Source organism: Haematobia irritans, chromosome 4 (genome assembly GCF_050003625.1).
Source record: "Haematobia irritans isolate KBUSLIRL chromosome 4, ASM5000362v1, whole genome shotgun sequence".
Lineage (NCBI taxonomy): Eukaryota > Metazoa > Arthropoda > Insecta > Diptera > Muscidae > Haematobia > Haematobia irritans.
This window is the reverse complement of record NC_134400.1, coordinates 134,304,023-134,323,332: the sequence shown is the minus strand read 5'-3', so window position 1 is coordinate 134,323,332 and position 19,310 is coordinate 134,304,023. Positions and strand designations below refer to the sequence as shown.

Sequence of the window (19,310 nt, the reverse complement as noted above, 5' to 3'; positions counted from 1 at the left end):
GAAATTTGGTACATGGTATTGGTATATGTTCTCTAATGACCATGCAAAAATTGGTTCACATCGGTCCATAATTATATATAGCCCCCATATAAACCGATCCCCAGATTTGACATCCGTAGCCTCTTAGAGGAGCAAAATTCATCCGATCCGATTGAAATTTGGTACGTGGTGTTAGTATATTGTCTCTAACAACCATGCCAAAATTGGTCCATATCGATCCATAATTATATATAGCCCCCATATAAGCCGATCCCCAGATTTGACCTCCGGAGCCTCTTAGAGGACCAAAATTCATCCAATCCAGTTGAAATTTGGTACGTGGTGTTAGTATATGGTATCCAACAACCATGCAGGAATTGGTCCATATCGGTCCATAATAATATATAGCCCCCATATAAATCGATCCCCAGATTTGGCTTGCGGAGCCTCTAAGAGAAGTAAATTTCATCCGATCCGGTTGAAATTAGGTACGTGGTGTCAGCACATGATAACGGTTCATAATCATGGTTGCCACTCGAGCCAAAAATAATCTACCAAAATTTTATTTCTATAGAAAATTTTGTTAAAATTTTATTTCTATAGAAAATTTTTGTTAAAATTTTATTTCTATAGAAAATTTAGTCAAAATTTTATTTCTATAGAAAAGTTGGTCTAAATTTTATTTCTATAGAAAATTTTGTCAAAATTTTATTTCTATAGAAAATTTTTTCCAAATTTTATTTCTATAGAAAATTTTGTTAAAATTTTATTTCTATAGAAAAGTTAGTTAAAATTTTATTTCTGGAGAAAATTTTGTGAAAATTTTCTTTCTATAGAAAATTTTGTGAAAATTTTATTTCTATAGAAAATTTTGTCTATGTCTATAAAATTTTGTTTATGTCTATAGAAAATTTTGTAAGCTTCGGCCTGGCCGAACTTACGGCCGTACTTACTTGTTTGATTTAATATATACCACTTTTGGACTTACATACAATATAGAAGACGGTTTTAGGAGGTTTTAAGATACCTTGCCATCGGCAGGCGTTACCGTAACTTAAGTAATTCGATTGTGGATGGTAGTGTTTAGAAGAAGTTTCTACGCAATCCATGGTGGAGGGTACATAAGCTTCGGCCTGGCCGAACTTACGGCCGTATATACTTGCTTATCTTTAAAAATGGATTTTAAAGACTAAATAATAATATTTCTGGTAGTATATTGAGGCATTTTTAGAGGCACGTGTGTACCGCGGAAGATCCCTACGCTTATATAAAACATATTTCTCAATATACTACCATAACATATTAGCATTCCATCTGTCAATAAGGTCACTCTATCTTTACGCCATATAATACTGCACTCATATTTTTATACACCATCTCTGCCAACATTTGTTGAATTTGACGGCACTACTGAGAATCTCCGCCACGTCGAAAACAATCGTATACGACATCAAAACCTCGTCGAAAAAGCTCCGTCACTATTGAGAAGTTGTACCACGCCAAGTTACTACAAAAAGTTTCTCATCAGTGCAATAATTAGGTGCCTTTTTAAATCAATTTAAAACGACGTCAATAAGAGCCCCTTCAAACTATCGGAAAAAGTGAATTTTATGGTAGTTGTAAAAGAATCTTTGTGGTCAACTAAAACACGATTGTTTAGATGTTTATTACTTTGGTTAAACATTTATAAATTCTTATAAATATAACATTTATCTCATCACATTTAACATAACTTTTTTCATTAACCCTCTAATGCCCAATCCCGCCTTTAGACGGCTTATCATTTAATAAGGAAGCTTTTAGTAAAACACACCTTAAGACAACAAAAATGGGTAAAATAAAGATAAAACTTAGTTTAAACTGTTCAAGAGGCTTTGCAGCATTTACTGAATTTTACCGTATAAATTTATCTTGTTTAGTTTTCTTGCTTTTGTGTCGTTAACATTGAAAATTTAATCAGGTGGCAAAAAAATTGGGGCATTAGAGAGTTAATAAAAGAATGACGTAGCAAGTTAAATGTTGCAGCATCTATCAGCCGTTTGTTTATTCTCGATGGAGGCAGCGTGTCTGGAAAACATCTGAAAAATAATCACTTTATTCCATTTGGCAAGTCGAAAATTGTTCACCATATACCTTTCACAATTTTAAGCATAATAACTATGTTTTCAGCACTTTAGTTTCGTTTTTATTTAAATAAATTATAATAAGCTTGTTGCGCTTGGCGTTTCACAAAATCTAAAATGGTTCTTCTAACAGTAGTGATGGCAAAATACTTTCATGTACTTTTTGATATGCACATCACAGTTGGCGATTGTTGTAGTGACATTTACGAATCTGTGGTAGCGATGAAGATGAAATGGAAATTAGAAATGCTGGCAGGGATTGTATACACCCAGAGAACGAATTCGTTGCCTCAACCGAATTATTTGCCAACTGAAAGCGGGTGGTTCCATCAACTATCAAAGAGTTCTGTTGACACAACTAATACTTCATTCACATTAGGCTCGATATCTATTAAAAGTTGATTTGAAATCCCTGGTTTATAAGGCAAATGACAGTTGAAATCTAGTTAAAGTGGATTTTGGAAGTGTAATGTGAATGAGGTATAACATGTGGCAATTGTAACCGCATGGTAGTATGTTGGACCAACCTTGCATTGGTTGTCGTTATCGAATCTTTTTTATTTGGTTTGTTGGTGCAACCGCCCACGATTTTATTTATTTTTACCCTGACCAATTGTTAGATATACTTATCAAATTAAATGAAAAGGGCAGATAATATTAAGATTATATAATTCAATTTTCATATATTATATATTTACGTACATATTAGTTTTTATAAACATAAAAACATAATTCATAGACATTTGTAGAACTACCCAGCAAAAAAAGCATCGCCAAGAAAGTAATGAAAATGTTCTTTTTGGATCCGGAAATTGACGCAGAAGCGATGAATTTAACATGGGCTTGTCATAGGATGGAAGTCCTCCATTTCTACAGCCGTTGCACTGAAGAAAATTTCCCGGGAATTCCCGCTTTTTGTGCTCCATATACAATTTTACTTCGATAGAAAATTTTGTAACATTTTTATTTCTATAAAAAATTTTGTTTAAATTGTATTTCTATAGAACATTTTACCAAAATTTTATTTTTATAGAAAATTTTTTCAAAATTTTATTTCTATAAAAATTTTGTCCAAGTTTTATTTTTATAAAAAATGTCGTCAAAATTTTGTCAAAATTTCATTTCTATAGAAAATTTTGTCAAAATTTTATTTCTATAGAAAATTTTGTCAAAATTTAATTCTATAGATTATTTTGTCAAAATTGTATGTAATTTTATTTCTATAGAAGATTTTGTCTAAATTTTATTTCTATAGAAAATTTGGTCACAATTTTATTTCTATAGAAAATTTGTCAAACTTTTATTTCTATAGAAAGTGTTATTTCTTTAAAAGATTTTTACAAATTTTCTTCCTATACAAAATTTTTGCATAACTTTGTATATACCCAAAAGTCTTTTTTTATGTTTATTTCTGTACAAAATTTGGCAAAATTTTATTTCTTTAGAAAATTTTGTTAAAATTTTATTTCTATAGAAACATTTTTTTTTTAATTACCAATTTGACGAAAATGGACCAAAATCAGCTAAATTCTATTTGGTCCGACCATTGGACCAAATTTAAAAATTAATCATTTTTTGGACCAATTTTGGTCTGATCGGACCAAAATGGCAACCCTGATTGTGATACCACATTGGTGAACTTCTCTCTTATCACTGAGTGCTGCCCGATTCCATGTTAAGCTCAATGACAAGGGACCTCCTTTTTATAGCCGAGTCCGAACGGCGTTCCACATTGCAGTGAAACCACTTAGAGAAGCTTTGAAACCCTCGGAAATGTCACCAGCATTACTAAGCTTCTACACGGATGAAAAAGACTGTTTTTCATATGTTTGGCTATAAACATTATATGTTTGGAACACAAATTTTTAAACACAATATTTTTGAGTGCAAGCATATAATGTTCATAAACTAGCATAACATGTTTGGGACATATATATTAATATGTTAGAACATATTATGTTTGGGACATAAAATGTTTGTAAATATAATATGCTTGGATGCAAACATATATGAATTTAGAAATAGCCTATAAACATATATGTGTTTAGTAGCTTGGAGCGCTATTTAACAGGGAGCGATATTGAATTAAGTTGGTGGTTGTTGCTTGTTATTACAAAATTAACATTTTATTTTTCCTTGGGCAATTGATCAGCTACTTCTTTGATCCTTACAAACTGTGTGGTCCGCTGTTCGAATCCCCGTCCGGCAAAAGGTAAAATTAAAATAAAAAAAATTATACAATTGAATAATTTCTTCTACAATGTTTGTATTACAGAAAAAGGTGCTAAGAACTACAAAATCTCGTGGAAGTGAGAAAGATGTGGGGGAATATACAATTGGGCAGAAACAAAATTTTGAGCATTCAGGTCGAAAACCTATGTTGTTATCACCTATATTACCTGTTTATTTTCATAATTCATTATGATTGTAAATATATAAATAAATAGAATTTTGAGCACAATATTGTTTGGGAGAATTTTTTTAAGCATATAATATTTTTGGGTGCAAAATGCTTCCAAACATATTATATGTTCACATAATAACATATTGGAAGACAACATTATTGAATTTGGATGCAAAAATACAAAATGTTTGGAAATTGACTACCCACACATATATTGTTTAAACCAATATGCTTTCAAACATATTATATATTGGAAGAGATCAAACATATAAATGTTTGGGCAATAGCCAAAAATGTATATGCTTGAAGCAAAATATGTTTGGGAGTATATGTTACAGAAGCGATTTTTTGTGAGCGTGTAGAAGTAAGTACAGAAGCGCTCTGGAGACGTTTATGTGTTTAATACAACAATAGTGTTTGTTGGTGTATGAAGCCTGCAAACTTTACGGAAACTTTTGTAAAATTCCTCTTTTATATATAGATGCAATACTTACCCTATGGGATAAACTTTATTCAATATATCAAGTAAATGCTGTTCCACGTTTTGCAAATTTTGTAGCGTCACACCATCTACCATGTCGATGTTGATATAAATATTTATTTGTTGCAACAACTACCTTACGCGCGTCCCATAATTCCATTAGTATACTCAACTTTTGGTTATACCAACCATTTGTTGATTCCCATGCTGTAGGACTCAATATGCTGGTGGTTAGATCAACAATTTTATGCAACATAAAATCAAATTTATCGGCATTGGTTATTGTAACCAATGGAATGGTTATGGGAATTTCTATTTGATTCTGTGAACTTTTGTATAGTCGTGTTGGATTTATAATGGGGGAAAATAATCAAAACATTGTTCTTGTAATAAAAAATAAATTACTGAAATTATTTCCTCCTTGTAATGATCGAATTGCAACCAACCATTTCTCTGGGTGTACATATAGCTTTTGGTAAATTTTCTTTTTAATCTGCAACGTAGAGCAATTCAATATTCATAATTATTATTATAACTTCACCGTTGGGTAGTTATTTTACGGGGACTTATTTCATGGAGCCAAAAAGTTATTGTGAATCGAAAAAAAAACTTAAATATATAGAACGAAAAGAAAACAGCCCTATTAATGAATGAACAAAATATGCATGTAAACCAAACTTGGCAACACTATTTGTCACAAAACACGCGACAAATGAGAATTAAAGCAAACTGTGAAAACTTATAACCCCTATCCACAATGAACGAAAATGATGACCAAAACATACGACAATAAAACCAAATGTGTCTTAACACAGATATGCTAGATGCCGATGCCCATTAACCTCTAATGTAATGTTTCCCACATGACTGTGATGTAGTGTTGTAAATTTTGATTACTTTTGACTACTCGTTACTATTCGTTACTTTTGAATTGAGTACTCGTTACTACTCGTTACTTTTATAAAAAAAAATTAAAAAAGACATTGTGGGCACTTTTTAATAATATCTTCCTCTTTTTTAAATTTAAAAACAGTATAGAAAAGCAAATTACATTATCCAGTTACATTATTCTAGTGTTATAAAATGTGGTGTTGTAGATATATGGGTCTCGTTAGAAAAAGATTTTCACCAATCATTCAAATTTTTAGAGCCAATTTCGTATTCACTATTTGGTATTTTTTCGTCAGGGTATATCTAAATGGCATTGTGTATTACTGATGCTTGCAATTTGCAAACTTTTTAAATCCACCATTTCCACCTTTGACAGTGGATGAAAATATTTAGCGATCATTTTTATCGTGAGACCCAATGTTGAAATTTTCCAAGGGTTTTTGAATAAGCTTGGGTACCTTCTCTGAAAACAATTGGATTGAACCAGCTGGAGTCAACGACATTATTATTCATACTATTCGCATGAGACGTGATCCATGTGATCCTTTAAATTATAGCTCCCACCTACACCCAATGCAAATTTTTTCAAATGCAAACGTTTTTAAGAAATCGGATAAATTTTTCACTTTGTTCAAAGGTGAAGCCATATATCCTTTTCGTGTTATTTTAACTGATAAAACGATTTTCGAAAACTTCAATTAATATTTTTCAAGAAGTCAAGAATTTTACTTCCAAACCGCCAATTTACTTACCGTCATGCGCTTTACAGATTATCAGTTATTCCGGACGGAATGTCGGTGTTTGTAAAGAATCTTACAGTGTGTCTGATCGATACGACTTGTCGGCGATGACTAAATAATCGGTAAATGTGTTATCGATCCCATAAACATGCAGCAGTATCGATTATGCCTTCGGAATTAACTTATAATGTGCACAATATATGGGATATGTTCGACACGAGCACTGTCGTCCGGAATAACTGATAGTCTGTAAAGCGCATCAGAAGAAAAAAAAACTGTCATTGAAGATATTGAGTACTCTTTTACTAGTAACGAGTACTCAAAAAATTAGTCAGTAACGAGTACTTGTAATCAAATACTCGTTACTTTACCAACACTACTGTGATGTGATAGTCGTATAAATGTTATATTTATGAGAATTTATAAATGTTTAATAAAACAAGTAAGTAAAGTCTAAAGTCGGGCGGGGCCGACTATATTATACCCTTTACCACTATGTAGACCAAAATTTGTGTTACCATCTCAACTGCTTCAAATTTGTTGGGAGTTATTATAAAGGGTTATATTTCCATATACAAATATTTATATCTGAAACGATTTGGAGACAATTTTTTGTAATTCTACAAAATCGCTAGAATTAAAAATTAAATCGGCTAACACCCTGGGATGAAACACAATGTTAGTAAAAAATATGGGAAATATAAAGCTAGAGAAATTTTGATGCAATTGTACAAAAAGTATTTATGATTCATCGGGCGATACATATGTATTCGAGATGTAGGACAATTTGAGTAATATTTACAATTTTTGCTACTCAGCAGTGGCGATTTTAAGAGGATATTGGTTAAATCTCGCCAAGATATGTGGTCAATTATGGGTTGTCATATATTATTTGGCCAATTCGGGCGATATTTCCATAAGTCGGAGCTTTATTTAAAATTCGACCATTCTGTAGAAAGTTTGGCTTTACAGTGTGTAGAATATGACTACGATATCGGGAGACCATCACAGAATTTTGTGTAAATAGCATATTAAATGTATTCTCTGTGGAAACTATCGAGTCAATTGGAGGAAACTCCCTTTAAAAATGGGTCTAAAATATGAAATATTCTACCATATTTTCCCTACTCTGGCGTACATATATATGGGAGCTATATCTAAATATGAACCGATTTTGACTAAATTTGAAATGTATAGTTAAAATAATTATCCTGCTATCTCAGCAAAAAACGTAAATGGGAGAAAAATTTAGGCCTCCGTGGTTATATGGGTGTGAATCGCCCGATTGCAAAATTTGAAGCAATATATATATATATATATATATATATATATATATATATATATATATATATATATATATATATATATATATATATATATATATATATATATATATATATATATATATATATATATATATATATATATATATATATATATATATATATATATATATATATATATATATATATATATATAGTATCGTTAAGCGTACCAAATTTGGTTCAAATCGGTTCAGATTTATATATATATATATATATATATATATATATATATATATATATATATATATATATATATATATATATATATATATATATATATATATATATATATATATATATATATATATATATATATATATATATATATATATATATATATATATATATATATATATATATATATATATATATATATAAATCTGAACCGATTTGAACCAAATTTGGTACGCTTAACGATACTATTTAACGTACTCCTTGTGCAAAATTTGAAGCAAATCAGAGCAAAACTCTGGCTTTTGTGGCCATATAAGTTCAAATCGGACGAAAGATATATATGGGAGCTATATCTAAATTTGAACCGATTTCAATCAAATATACCAAGCATTGGTAGAATGTCAATACTACCCTCTGTGCAAAATTTCACGAAGATCGGTAGTAAACTTTGGCCTCTGTGGTCATATGAGTCTAAATCGGACGAAAGATATATATGGGAGCTATATCTTAATCTGAACCGATTTGGCTGATATTTTGCAAGTTTTTCGAGACTCACAAAATATTCGGATATACTGAATTTGAAGAACATCGGTTGATAAACACGTTAACTATGACCACATCGGGGATAAATATATATGGCAGCTATATCTAAATCTGAACCGATTTTTTCCAAAACCAATAGCGATTGTCTCTGTCCCAAGAAACGGCCCTATGCCAAATTTGAGGACGATCGGACTTAAACTGCGAGCTGTACTTTGCACACAAAATTACATATGCAGACAGACGGACGGACATCGCTAAATCGACTCAAAATTTAATTCTAAGACGATCGGTATACTAAACGATGGGTCTTAGACTTTTCCTTCTTGGCGTTACATACAAATACACAAACTTATTATAGCCTGTACCACCGTAGTGGTGAAGGGTATAATTAATAAACATCTAAACAATCGTGTTTTACTTGACCACAATGATTCTTTTACAACTATCTTAAAATGCACTTTTTCTGATTGTTTGAAGGGGCTCTTATTGGCGTCCTTCTAAATGTATCCAGAAGGGCACCTAATAATTGCACTCATGCTATACTTTTTGGTAGTAACTTGGCGTGGTACAACTTCTCAATAGTGACGGCGCTTTTCCGACGAATTTTGGATGTTGTATACGACTGTTTTCAACGTGGTGAGAATTCTCAGAAGCGCCGTCAAATTCAAAAAAAAAAATGGTGGCAGGATACAGTTATTTGTCTAAAATTTTCCATTTTTTTATTTCTTCCAATTGACCACGAACTTCGTTGCATAAAGAAGTATTGAAAAGCCCATCCCAACAAACACAAGGATGAGCATTTTTCATGGGTAACGCCATATCAATTTGATAGTGAATCCGATCTTCAACATTAATTCAAATGGCCTAGCAAATTGCTTGCTTTCAACAAATTTTCCAATAGGTTTGAAGCATTAAAATGAAATTTAGTGTGAAAAGTTGTTGCTAATATGTTGAGAAATTGTTGCTAACGTGTCGAATTCTACTGTTGAGCGTAATGTCTGTTTTTTGTTGAGAACGCGATTTTCTCAACAATTTCTCAAATTGAATTCTAATCTAATTCTTTGAAGAAATGTTTGAAAGCGTATTGAATATAAGCATTTCCCCAATGCTTGTGTTTATTGGAATGGTTTTGTCGTTGCATTTTAGGTTAGTGTTTTTTGTAAAAGTTTCCTCATACTATCTTCAATACTTTTCACTTTCTTTTCAAAGATTTCGCAAACAATTTGAAGATGTATTGAAGATGAGCTGTTTCAAGTCAAGTTTAATTTATGTTGAAAATTATATTTACCCTTAAACTGAAAAGTTATTCCATTTGTCCTGTGTTTATTGGGCTTACATTCTTCTCATTTTTTTAACATCTTTTGTTATAGTAGGTTCCCAACCCAATAAACACAAACGTTTGAAAAATGCTAAATTTCAACAATTTTTCAAACATTTTTTCAAAGGATTAGGGTAATATTCAAGTTGAGAAATTGTTGAGAAAATCGCGTTCTCAACAAAAAACAGACATTACCCTCAACAGTGAAATTCAAGACATTAGCAATAATATCTCAAGTGTTACCCTCAAATTGAAATGCATCGCTACTCAATAATTTGTCAAACAATTTTCGATCCGAGTCAAATTCAAAATTAACATCGTTGAAAATACTTTTCAACCTAAATTTGTATGAGTGATATCCCCACATTGAAAGTCAAAGCCAAAATTCTATGAATTTTGTATAATTTATTCATTTTCATCAAAATAAAATATATAATAATACACTACACTACATAATACACTACAATACCAATTGATAAATAATGATCTTATTAAACATATCAACAAATAAGAAAAAAAAAACAAACAACAAAACTTTAAATATCTTAAACATCCCTGCCAACATTTTTTGAATTTGGGGGCGCTTCTGAGTATCCCCACTACGTCGAAAACAGTCGTATACGATATCCAAAACTCCTCGGAAAAGCGTCGTCACTATTGAGAAGTTGTACCACGCCAAGTTACTACAAAAAAGTATGGCATGAGTGCAATTATTAGGTGCCCTTCAAACAATCAGGCAAAGTTCATTTTAAGATAGTTGTAAAAGAATCAATGTGGTCAAGTAAAACACGATTGTTTAGATGTTTATTAATTTTATTAAACATTTATAAATTCTCATAAATATAACATTTATACGACTATCACATCACATTTAACATATTTTTATGCATTAATAAAAGATTGATGTTGAGTTACAAGTTGCATGTTGTAGCGTCTATCAGCCAGTGCCTTTATTCCCAATGGAGGCAGCGTGTCTGGAAAAATATTTGAAAAACTATCACTTTATTCCATTTGGAAAGTCAAAAATTGTTCACCAATATACCTTTCACAATTTTAAGCGAAATAACTATGTTTTCAGCACTTCACTATCATTTTTATTTAAATAAATTATAAGAAGCTAGTTGTGCTTGGTGTTTCACAAAATATAAAATGGCTCTTGTAACAATAGTGATGGCAAAGTACTTTCATGCGAATAGTGATGGAAAAATACTATCACAGTTGGCGATTATTGCAGTGTCACTTACGAGTCTGTGGTAGCGACGAGGATGAAATGGAACTTTGAAATGCTGGCAGGGATTATTAGTAAACACTTTTGCATTCATAATTCGATTTCCTTCCTTTTGGTGTCATAAAACAGCATTCAAATTTATTAACCTGCGGGCAATTTGAAATTAGGAACGTACTGGACCGCGTGTTAGAATTGATTTCCAGCAAAAGGAATTCACAAAATATCCATTTTAAACTGATAATGGCATATGAATTAAACTGACGATGTGATGCACATTTTCATCCAGAAGTTGTTGATTTCAACAATTTGTTGTTTATAACAATTTTAATTGGTTGCACTTGTAATGTTTCTGGAAACTTTTTCTTGTCGATAAGCCACTCATTTTTCATTGGTCAGGTTCTTAATGTTTGCAAGAATGTAGCATCCAAAGATTTTAGTTTTCTGCAAAGAGATTTAAATTTAGTGACTTCTCTAAAATGTTGATTTAATTTTTCATATTGACGTACCAATTATTATAAAGCAGTTCCAGTTAATTGTCCACCATTTTTTCATCGGTCAGCTTTTTAATGTTTTCAAGAACGTAGAATCCATAATTTTAGTTTTCTGCAAAGAGATATACATTTAGTGACTTCCTTAAAGTTTTATTTAATTTTTTATTTTCACTTACCTATTTTTATAAACTATTTGGTTATTTGTCTAAAATTTTCCATTTTTTTTAATTTCTTGCAATTGACCACGAACTTCGTTGCACAAATAGGTATTGAAAACCACATGGTTTTTTCGTTGCATTTTAGGGTAGTATTTTGTCAAAGTTTTCTCATATTATCTTCAACACCTTTTCAAAGATTTCGTCAACATTTTGGCAAATTGGAAGTAATTCGCAAACAATTTGAAGATGTATTGAAGATGAGCTATTTCAAGTCAAGTTGAATTTATATTGAAAATTATATTTACCCTCAAACTGAAAAGTTGTTGCATTTGGAAAACGCTTATCCTGTGTTTATTGGGATTTGTTCCATTTACTCAATGTGAAAAGTGTATATATTATAATAAAATATAGGTATGGCAACCCTTAGAGTAATTCATGGTTTGTTGTTTTCCTCATCTTTCGTTCGGTCTCTCTCTCTCTCTCAGTTTCATAAAAACATCTGAGTTCCACTTTGAATCCACAATGTGTAGAATCCACACACTCTCATACAGTGAGAGAGAAACCAGTCATACAAATTTACTCTCGAATAAATTTATTTGTATTTTGACGCGCTACTTGAACGTTGGTCGCGGCCGGAGAAAAATATAATAATCAAATATATAATAAATAAAAAAAGTAAACGGAAATCTTTTCATAGAGAAAATCGGTAGTTAATTAATAACAAATCTCATCATCGCAGTGATTATTACAATTACAATACAAAAAAAAATCGATTAAAAACCGCGAACAACAAAACAACCAATGCTTTAACTAGATCCCCAAAGCAGTCTCGCGCGTAGTAAGAAAAGCAAAAATTATTTTAAATAAAAATAATTGAATTGAATCTGTGCATCTGTCCGTCTGCTTGTCATATGTAAATGCTCAATGATAACAACAAAGGAATTAGAATAAAAATAATTAAGTAAACGCACAACCAAAAAATTCCAAATCTCTTTTTCTCGTTGTCCATTGTTGGAGTGAAGAATTTAGTGTTCAAAAAAATAAATAAAACCAAAACGAAGATTCTTGGGATTGGAGCATCTTCTTGTCTGCTGTAGAAGAAAATAAAATTATTAAGAAAATCTATTCATAAAACAAGGAATAATAGAAAAAAAGCTCACCACAATCTCGCCAAAGGCAGCTGTGAAAATTCATTCTTAAAATAATAATCGAAATAATTGCAAAATAAAATAGTGTAAAATAATACAAAAAGGAAAATCCTCAAAGTGAAAAAAGGCCCAAAAGCGATAAAAGTAAGAAAATTTGCCAAAATGTAAATGTGGATAGCGTACGAAGAGAGAGAGAGAGAGCTAACAAAAATACACGTCTCGTCTGACGGGCGAAAAAAGAAAATAACACAAAAAAGAAGATTCATGGAAATCTTTGGATGCTGCATATTGTCATGCCACTACAACTTTTGGATGGATATCCCCCAGACAGCCGAGAAATAGATAATAGATCATCCCGACCATTCATCCATCCAAGAGTTGCAAAAAAAAAAATACCTTTGGCAGTTATTGCCCAAAGAGACAACAAAACAGTTTTCCCTCCCAAAAGAAAATTTAAGCTAAAATTTTTTTGTGAAAATGTGTAAAAATAGATTCTTTTTTGTTTCTTCCTTCAATTCGATTTTCGTTTTCATTCCCCATCTTATCCGGCCCAAAAAACAGAACAGTGAGGAGTGGTGAAAAAAATTCAACGAAAATGTGATGCTGTCGCTGTAACCGGCGCTGTTTCAGCATCCTATACGACTGCTGCCACTACGCCGCCTTCGTTATTGCTGTTTTTTTTGTTTTTCTACAAGAACAAATCCATTCAAAGGAGGAGGAGGTTGAAGGTGATGGTGGAGAATTTTGCGTGTCAGGCCGTGTCATGTCAAGCCAAAGGATAGAAATGCTAAACCCCAAGTGTCCGTCCTACAGTCATCTTTTGGAGTAATACTATATTGAAATGGAAATGTTTAAACGTATCTAAAAAAACATGAAGGACATAACGAATAGTTTGGAAAAGGATAAAGAAAACAAGTGAAAATAAAAGGGCATGCCATCAATGGGGGGATTAGGGCATTAGGGCCCAAAAATGTTATGTATGGTGTTAATAAATCCGCAATACCAGACAGTAAATATTGAGAATTATGGAGAAAAATCAGTGAAGACAGGCAAAAACGCGCCACAAGGTACCCTGCTCTACTATGTCAAAATAGTTCAAATTTCCAAACTACACAGAAAAAATTTCACGATCCTTTTTCCAATTCAAGTGTTAATTGACTTTTAGAAAATATTCGATTAAAAATTTAATTGATTCAACAAATTTTTAAATTGAAACAAAAATTAATAGTATGAAATAATTTTTTAATTGGATCAAGAAATTTTTTAATTGATACTATCATTTGTGTGATTGAAGACATTTCAATTAAAAAATTAATTGGATCAATTAATTTCGTGATTAAATCAGATTTTTCTTAAAAACGCGCCGTAATGTACCCTGCTCTACTATGTCAAACTAGTTCAAATTCCCAAACTACACAGAAAAAAAAATTTCACGATCCTTTTTCCAATTAAAGTGTTAATTGACCTTAAGAAAATATTCGATTAAAAATTTAATTGATTCAACAAATTTTTTAATTGAAACAAATATTAATAGTATGAATTAATTTTTTAATTGGATTAAGACATTTTTTAATTGATACTATCATTTGTGTGTGATTGAAGACATTTCAATTAAAAAATTAATTGGATCAATTAATTTCGTGATTGAATCAGAATTTTTGTTTTTTTTTTTGTGTACTGTAAATACAAAGTCGATCAAAATATACTTTTCGACCTTTTATCAAAAAAAAAAAAGTCAAAGTCGAAGGCGACTTTTTGTAAACTTCAAATTTTTGTTTTTCTTATTGTTGAAAATCAACTTTCTATTCTGGCCATAGTATTTTAAATTTGACGATATCATTCATTTTAAAAATTATTCTAAATTTGATACATATCATAATACAATGATTATAAGGTAGCCTTATTCCGTCAGGTGACTTTGAACGGCTCATCATAATGTCAAAAATATTGTTGACATCAAAGACCATAGAAAAAGAAGACATGAATTGGGCTTTGATAGTGTTAGTGCTAAGAACCAGAGATTAGCCCCATACTTGTAGGAAAAGCGCTTCGAACTTACTGGTTTGATACAGACAATTTTTATTTTGCTATTTTCTCAAAAGTTCCTGCCAATTTCTGTGTCGTTTGCACTAAATTATTAATTAAATGTTTCATGAAGTGTTTTCGTTCTTTTAAAAGTTAAAAAATTGCTAAAATAAGAGAATTAGGTTTTGTTACGAATGCAAAAAGAAAAGAGAAACCGAAAAAAAGTTGCAACTTCTCATCGAACATGTATGGGGCTAATCTCTGGTTCTTGAGAAAAAAGAATAACAACATGCCCAATTCATGTCTTCTTCTTTAATTGTCTTTGGTTGACATTTTTAAATTATGTTGTAATTAACGTCTTAAATTTAAATTGTATTTGAAATTCGGAGAAGCAAAATTCAACGGAAAATGCGAAAGTGTTGTCTGGATACAGAAATTCCAAAATTATTGATCGCGTTTGAATATTTCCACTCACAATGTATTTCCATACCAAACAAAAAAACATTTCTCATGAGCAACACAAAATCAAAACAAACATTTTTGTATTTGTTTATTTACTTTTTACCGACATTTAGTTTGACGTTATGATCAAAGACCATAGAAAAAGAAGACATGAATTGGGCTTTGATAGTGTTAGTGCTAAGAACCAGAGATTAGCCCCATACTTGTAGGAAAAGCGCTTCGAACTTACTGGTTTGATACAGACAATTTTTATTTTGCTATTTTCTCAAAAGTTCCTGCCAATTTCTGTGTCGTTTGCACTAAATTATTAATTAAATGTTTCATGAAGTGTTTTCGTTCTTTTAAAAGTTAAAAAATTGCTAAAATAAGAGAATTAGGTTTTGTTACGAATGCAAAAAGAAAAGAGAAACCGAAAAAAAGTTGCAACTTCTCATCGAACATGTATGGGGCTAATCTCTGGTTCTTGAGAAAAAAGAATAACAACATGCCCAATTCATGTCTTCTTCTTTAATTGTCTTTGGTTATGATGAGCTGCTTTTATGTTTTTGTTGTTATTTTTGTTCTACAGAGGCTACCTTACAATCATTGTATCATGATACATATGTACAGCCATACAGTTAATACGAGGGCGATTCGGAAACTTCTTAGCCCATCAATTAAAGAGAATAGTTAGTTTTTCAAAAAAAAATTAATTTTCAATATAATCTCCTGAAATTTCAATACACTTAATCCAACGCTTTTCTAGCAATTCTATCCCTTGATTAAAATAGTTTTCCTCAAGGTCTTCAAAATAGTGGTTTACAACTTTTCTAGCAATTCTATCCCTTGATTAAAATAGTTTTCCTCAACGTCTTCAAAATAGTGGTTTACCGTGGTAATTGCATCTTCATTTGAGGTAAAAAGCTTGCCAGCAAGGATTTTTTTTAGATTTGGGAACAAGTAAAAGTCACTGGGAGCTAAATCAGGAGAATAAGGTGGGTGGTCAAGCAACTCGTACTTTAATTCGTTGATTTTAGCCATTGTTCAAACACTCTTGTGCGCTGGTGCGTTGTCTTGATGAAAAATTATTTTTTGTGTGTTGTAAGCCAGGAAGTTTTTCCCGAATTTGTACATTTAATTGATCCAGAAGGTTGCAATAGTAGGGATCTATAGTATAAACCAATAATCGATTTTTCGACTATTCGATTATTGACTTTTAATCAAAAATCGATTTTCAATTATTTTTACCAATCAAAATTCGAATATTCGATTTTTCATAATCGAATTTCATAGAAATAATGATTATACAAAATGTTCGATTTTATGGTATCTATTTGTCTTTTTGTTAGTGTTATCAACAATAGTTGGTAAGAAATGCCAAAAATTAGTGTTCCAGTCAAACATGTTAATTTTTGTTAAGTTGTTTAATATATTTTTAAAATGTTCAATATAAAATTTTTAACGTGTACGTGTCATTTATTGTTATTTCCTTAAATATTTGTTTAATATATTTTGAAAATGTTCAATATGGAATTTTCAACATGTAAGAATAACTTATCATTATCTCCCCAGATAATTACCCGTATAAATTCAAGGAAAATGAAAAAACAAAGGATTCATTTCCACCAATTTGATATTTTATTTAATCAAGTCAACATTTTTATTCTTATTGGTAATATAATACTATAAGTAAAACTTAAGAAATATATGATAGTCAAAATTAAAAATTAGTTGAAAATCTAAAATCGATTTTGCGATTATTTTAAGGTTAATAATCGATTTCGACTTTTTTAGATTTTCATGCCAAAATTCGAATAATCGATTAATCGATTTTCGATTAATTGATCCCTATGCAATAGTACTCTGAATTTATTGTTTTACTCTTTTGCAGATAGTCAATCAATAAAATACATTTGAAGTCTCAAAAAACCGTTGCCATAACCTTACCAGCCGATTGAATTGTTTTTGCCTTCTTTGGGCACTTCCTCCAGCTTCAGTCCATTGTTTGGATTGTTCTTTTGTCTCTGGAGTATAGTGGTGGATCCATGTCTCATCAATAGCTATGAAATGACGCTTAAAATCCATTTTATTTCGCTTAAAACGATCCAAACAAGCTTGAGAAATTTATTTTATTTTATTCTTATACGTTTTTGATCGACTGTTAAAAAATGCGGCACCCATCTTGCAGAAAGCTTTTTCATCTGTAGTTCTTCATGCAAAATTAAATGGACTCGATCATTTGAGATGCCCATGATATTAGCAATTTCACTTTCTTTTATTCGTCGATCATTTAATACCATATCATGCACTTTGGCTACAATTTCTGTTGTTGTTGCTGTTTTTGGACGTGGTTCATCTTCAATGCTTGTACGACCACGTTTAAATTCAGCAACCCAATTTTTTACTGTTGCATATGAGGGAGCACTCTCACCTAACACATTCACCATATCATTATGGTGAATCTTACCAGTTATTTCACTGCGAGAAACTTGAGGATATCCCCCACCAAATCCTCAGCCACACTATTTACTACATGGACGGCCGAAGTGCGCAGGCAGTTGAATATCAGAGTCGATGGTAGAAACAAGGTCCTCAAGTCACTAGCCGGCAGTACTTGGGGTGCGGACAAAGAAACCTTGCTAACTACTTATAAGGCAATTGGCCGGTCAGTGGTAAACTATGCAGCGCCAGTGTGGACACCGCAGACCAGTGATACGCAGTGGAATAACATACAAACCTGCCAGAACGCTGCTCTTAGAACTGCGACTGGGTGTCTCCGCAGCACACCCCTGGATCACCTTTATGTGGAGACAAAGATCATCCCTGTGCGAAGACACAACTACATGTTGTCAACGCAGTATCTCCTGGGTTGTTATCGCAGTAATCATCCAAACCACCATCTTATGGATACACAACCACCACCCAGAAACGTAAGGGTTGATATACATAATCTAGAGCGCGAGATCCAGCGCTATAACAGAGAGCCTCTAGATCAAGCAGCGTACCAGGCAGGTTTGAACAGGATTCATGAGGATACTGTAGCTGAAGCGGTGAGAAGCTACAAGGTTAATCCTGTTCTTGGAGTCCGACCACCGCCCATAGCACCGGAGGAAAGAGACCTCCCACGGCAGACTAGGGTAGTTTTGGCCCAATTAAGGTCAGGCAAGTGCAGCCGCCTCAATTCCTACTTATCGGTGATTGATAGCAGCGTAGCTGACGTTTGTCCAATTTGCAAACAAGGGCCACACGACACGCGTCATCTTTTCTCTTGCCCAGCCAAACCAACCCGACTTACCACCAGATCACTCTGGACACACCCCATCTTAGTCGCAGAGTTCCTTGATCTGCCAACAAGCTGATGTACCAAGCGTATAACAGTTTATCACAATAAACTGTTACAACAACAACAACAACCATATCATTATGAATTTCTTGTCCCGATAAACCTTTTTTTATGTAAATATTTAATGACAGCACGCATTTGTAATTTTTACATTGTAAAAAAATTGCGGATGCGTCTTTTTTGAACACCTGTTTCTATATGAAGAAGTTGCCAGAGATGGAAGTTTCCCAAACACTTAACTTTTTTCTGTTTATACCGCACTTTTTGTGCTAGGCTAAGAAGTTTCCGAACTGCCCTCGTATTACTGTTTTAAAATTACAAATTATAATATTACTTTTAATTAATACTGTATATAAGTGATTACAATCCCCCAACGCATCACATTTACTTTCTATGCATAAGTCGAAAAGACGAATTTTTAAATCTTTTTTTCTAAAAACTTACGGAACGGTTATATTTGACAGAAATAAAAAAAATCGTCTTCACAGTCAAATCAGC

At 31.9% G+C, this 19,310-nt stretch overlaps 1 protein-coding gene and 2 long non-coding RNA genes across 14 annotated transcripts in view; 1 reads left to right on the top strand and 2 right to left on the bottom strand.

Moving 5' to 3' along the window:
* Positions 1 to 1,609: 1,609 nt before the first annotated feature.
* On the bottom strand, positions 1,610 to 2,285 carry LOC142233135 (uncharacterized). Its single transcript, XR_012721331.1, has 2 exons — positions 2,113 to 2,285; positions 1,610 to 2,057 (listed from the first exon to the last, which is right to left on the bottom strand). It is a non-coding gene; the product is annotated as an uncharacterized LOC142233135 (long non-coding RNA).
* An 8,485-nt stretch (positions 2,286 to 10,770) lies between these two features.
* Positions 10,771 to 12,457, bottom strand: LOC142237186 (uncharacterized). Its single transcript, XR_012722380.1, has 4 exons — positions 11,874 to 12,457; positions 11,713 to 11,809; positions 11,021 to 11,647; positions 10,771 to 10,952 (listed from the first exon to the last, which is right to left on the bottom strand). It is a non-coding gene; the product is annotated as an uncharacterized LOC142237186 (long non-coding RNA).
* Positions 12,458 to 12,467: 10 nt separating this feature from the next.
* The window catches only part of Rbfox1 (RNA-binding Fox protein 1), a 714,540-nt gene continuing 707,697 nt past the window's right edge, over positions 12,468 to 19,310 (top strand). For 4 of the 12 annotated variants that reach the window (XM_075308550.1, XM_075308548.1, XM_075308546.1 and 1 more), the window contains exon 1: positions 12,471 to 13,147. The gene's annotated coding sequence lies outside the window, so the exon portion shown is untranslated. Of the gene's footprint in view, positions 13,148 to 19,310 lie in introns of all 12 variants that reach the window. The other 8 variants (XM_075308556.1, XM_075308549.1, XM_075308551.1 and 5 more) reach the window with 4 other exon arrangements.